This window comes from Scatophagus argus, chromosome 18 (genome assembly GCF_020382885.2).
Source record: "Scatophagus argus isolate fScaArg1 chromosome 18, fScaArg1.pri, whole genome shotgun sequence".
Classification (NCBI taxonomy): Eukaryota; Metazoa; Chordata; class Actinopteri; family Scatophagidae; genus Scatophagus; species Scatophagus argus.
The window spans coordinates 590,320-595,000 of NC_058510.1; positions in this window are offsets into that span (position 1 = coordinate 590,320).

Consider the following 4,681-nt stretch of genomic DNA (forward strand, 5'->3'; position numbering starts at 1 on the left):
TTTTGGTCCAGCCTAATGTTGAATGCAGACGCGGTTATATGAGAGAGACGGAGTCTAATATAACGTTTGGTAACACTGAGGTCACCGTCTGACTTCACATCGGAGCAGATAGCTGATACTCTTATTTTGAAGGGTTACATTATACTGACTGTAGCAGAGGTGCGTTCACCTGTAAAGCTGCTCAGCGTCTTGTAGGCTCCCACAAATAAAATGCTAGTTAAGTTAAAGTATGTTCTGAAAGCTCAGGTCGGTCCAGAGGAGAAACTCCCCGTGAGACGGATGAATGTTACAATCTGCAGTTTCACAGGTAAGAAAAACAGGTTTAAAGCGGAGCGGAGGAAGGGGCGGGGCTACGCCACTGGACGCTCCCTCAGGTTCAGGGGACGTGACGTTCAGGGACAGACGTGGTAAACTCAGCCACCCTGTCCAATTACTCTGAGTCAAAACTTGTTGCACTGAGTGACAACACACACACACACTTGGGACTCGGGACTCCCTCATATGACGTCCAGCAGGAGTTTCTTGGAAACCACTTCCTGATGTGGGCCGGATGGAGAGGCAGGGAGACAGAGAGAGGTGTTGTGCAGCTGCGGCAGCTGGGTTTGACATTAAGGCAGCCACGGCCCACGATGCACTGCTCTGCACACTGGTAGCCAATGAGACACGCACGCACCTGTCGACTCCAGTAAAGACAGGATGTGTACTCTCAGTTGCCACGGCAGCACTCGTCTTTTTTCCTCTTCCTCCCGTTCCGTCGTTCTTTCTGTCAGAGACTTAGATGGATTCAGCAGAGACGCTCAGCCCTCACTGATCTCCAAATGTCAGCTTTATTTTTATTATTTCTGAGCTTTCGTGTATCCGGACTTCTCTGGTAGCTTCAGATCGGCGAAGCCTGCAGACGATTCGGACCGTTTCAGGAGATTTGACCCGACTGCGTCTGACGGGTTTACGAAAGGACGATCCAGATCCATCTGATCTCAAGATGAGGGTGAACATGTTTGTTATAGCGCCACCCTGAGGTCCACAGGGTCAATTTTTGTGTCTGACTAGCAGGTGGTGTTTGCAACCCACCTGCCTGTTTTCATGGGTTTTGTCTTGTGAGTTTTACCTGCACAAACACTTTCAGCAGAGAAAAATAAGAAGGTGAAAAACAAAAACAAGACGAGTCCATCCGGCAGCTGTTGACAGATTTCAGTCTGAGTTATGTGTGTAAGGTTATTGCACTGGATGGTGTTCACGGCTGGTTGGCTGTGGAGCATTGATGCTGGACGTCAATGCTGGACGGACCGGAGACAGTCAGGTGATCGTCAGGTGACCTTTGGGCGACAGTCCTGCCTCTGCTGGGGGAAGACATGAACCTGCTGAAGCGCTGTGGGCTCGTTCTCAACCAGAGGGCTCACCAGTTTCATGCTGGTCCCAGCGGACCTGAGGCTGAGGCGGCGCCGCCCGCCGTGTGTTGAGCCGTCAGATGTGAGAGCAGGAGGGAAGACGATGAAACGCCCGGAGGAGCGGTGGAGTTATGAGTACGCCAGCTGTTTCCTCACAGAAACACAGCAGCTTTGTGTGCCGGCCTGCGAAACCACTCGGCGCCGTCCGACGCTCCTCCAACCGCTTCAGTTTCAACAGCTGCTGGCAGACAACCAGCACTACAGGTGAGAGGAAACAGAAGACGTTTAGTAGTTTTTAGAGACGCTTTAACTCCTGGTCATAGTGTAGTGTCATGTGTGACGTCTCCAGCTGTTCAAGGTGACCCGCTGTTCCTGTTTGGGTCCCACCCTTCAGTCCCACATCCCATCACTCCTTCATCTGAGCTCATTTGAGTCCCGAATCGTCCCTTTGCATACTTCTTACATCTTACATCTACTTCTGCGTGTCTCCATCTTCTATCTTTATTCAGCGTTTTTTAAAATCAAGAACCGACATTTAAGTTAATTTTCTTGGCACTAGGGGGCAGTAGAACGAGCTGTAAACACGGGCATGCTACTGGCTTACGTTTTCAGGTGTTAAACCACAAACAGATAACCTCTTCTTTAAACTTTTACTGGCTTTTCTGTTGTTTTTAAACGTAGTACAGTAGAAAGTTAAAGCTGAGCCCAGTTCAGTTTCATGGAACATAAATGTTTCTTTCATGTCCAACATTTTCCATAAAGTTACATTTTAAAATAATCCAGATTGTCCATTTCTGGTGGCCCAGGTTCAGCTGGTTCACATGACACAAAGGCATCCACCAATCACAGCCACTCTTTTATTTGTCTTTCTGTCTGACAGTCCAGGCTGTCAGCTCTCGGTCCAATTATAACCCTACGGTCTTTACGTCCCGACCGCCGCTGACCCCCCTGCCCTCCGACTGAACTCTCACAGCTAGTGGTCGAGCTCAGAAATGCCGTTCTTCCACCAGACAATACTGAGATCGGGACCTTTGTGAGCCCGGCTCGATGGTCTGTCCCCGATGAGGACGGTCACGTTTCTCTGACTGTACTCGACAAACTGAGACACATGTCCCCCCTCAGTCAGACCAGGGGTCAGAATGAGATGCTGTTCCCATTGTGGCCTTTTCAGAGTTGAGATAATTTCATGACCGAACTTGACCTGTTCGAGAGCTCCGGTCAGGTTTTGTTTGTCTGCGCTGTTCTGCCGTCCCACAGGTGGAACAGTTTGGAGGCTGGACTTGTTGAAATGGACATGCATGCACAAAAACCACATGGCTCCACGTGACAAAAAGCTTCTCAGACTCTTTGACTCCTGAAGCAAGTTATCCAAAAGTTTCCGCCCGAGTGTTTGAAACACACTGACCTCCAGAAGACGAACGACACACATGAAACAAAGGGGAGAGAGAACGACTGAATGGACGAGGGAGGGGAGTGAGGGGAGGGAGGAGGTGAGGAGAGGGTCATTCTGGGTAAACTGGGCCTCACAGCATTCAGAGAAAACAACAGAGAGACGAGGGACGACAGACGGGACATGAACCGGGGCCAGGACGTTCGACTGCAGGCCGCGGTTTCTGAGAACAAACTATAAAAGTTAGAAATGAATCAGCGCTCGCATCAGGTGACCTCTGAGAGTTTTAGGAGACAAACACACAAATGTTCATATTTCATGTCTGACTCAGTGAGGCTCATTAAACCTCTCGTGGCCCGACGTTCACAGGCCTCGCTTCAGTCCGGTCTGTTGTACGGCCATGTTTACACTGCAGGAGGAGCTCAGGTTTACCCCGAAGCCCTGCGTGGCTCGTTCGTTTAAAAAGCAACAGCGTGGACTCCTGAGCCAAAGCAAACAGGACACAAAGATGTCATTCACATCACAACCAATTTCAGTTTCTGATGCTCACGATGGAATAATTGCAACTTTTTTTGTTTGTACTCTGATTTCTCTGAAATACGTGTGTGTGTCCGTTGCAGTAATTAAAAAAGACAAGTGCAAATGGCAAAAACAAAGTTCCTTCACACAAAACAAACTCCATACACAGTAATCATGTGGTTTTGTGGTTTGGAAATGCAAATAAATAGCAGTCCAAAATGGTGAGGGATTATTTTTCACATAATTACACCAACTGCACCAAACATCAGGTTTCCCTCCAACCCGATAAACCAAAAACGAAAAAAAGGCAGAAGGAGAATCTAAATATTTGTATGCAGTTCCCCCAAAAATGAAAATTTAGTCATCGTCTACTCACCCACAATGTTTATTCTACAAAACAACTGAAGCAACTGAGGATAAAAACAACCGAACAATAAAAAAGAAAATCCTAAAATGGCTCCATACAGCTCGTCCGGAAGCCCTGTAAATAAAGTCTTCAAATCAATTTGGGATCTCAGACATCAGGATTACTTGTTATTGGGCTGCAGTTCAGCAGATACAGGAAGTGTGAAGGGCAACAGGTCAGGTAAGCCCTGATATGCACTGAGAGGAGTTCCTCCTTCTCCAGGTGACCAAAACAAAGGCGCCGCACGAGGCTTTGTTTGGCCTGGAGTCGGTCAACGTGAATTTGAACAAACCAAATGCAGAAGACTAAGTCTCTGTTTTCTGTGTGATTCAGACTAAATCAGTCAAAACCCACCCAGCCTCGTTTTCACCTTGGGATGCTCCATCGGGTTGAAGACTCGCCGAGACGATGGAAACAAGATGGTGGGAATGAGGCGGCGGTCAGCACTGGCCAGCATCTCTGCAGCCATCGGGAGTCTAACTGAGATCTATTGTGTGAGAGTAATCGAGAACACATTGTCGAGTTGAAGCTGGGCCTAATCGAACACAGAGAGTTGGCTTATCTGATAGCATTAGCATGTTAGCCTGGAGCAATTTAAAATGTGTCCGTGGTTTGGCCTGGACCTGCGAGGAGTTCTTCCCCACTCACCTCAAAACCTGCTTTCAAGTGTGAAATCTGCTATACAAACACTGCAATGAATGTTTGTTTGCACTTCTGCTAAGACAGGAAGGGCAGTAGACTTCACCCAAAGGTGTTTCAGTTTCCTGTTTGGTTGATGCAAAGGCTAACTGAAACTTTGACCAGATTTTTAAAACATTATTTATTTGGGAATGATGTGTGAGTTTGGAGACTTCTCCATCCATGCCGAAAGCTAAGTCTCTTAATCAGCTTAATGTGGACATGAGTAAACACAACCAAAAGTTAAAAGCTCCAACATATAGACAAAAGTATCCAGACACAGCTCCTCATGGGGCTGTT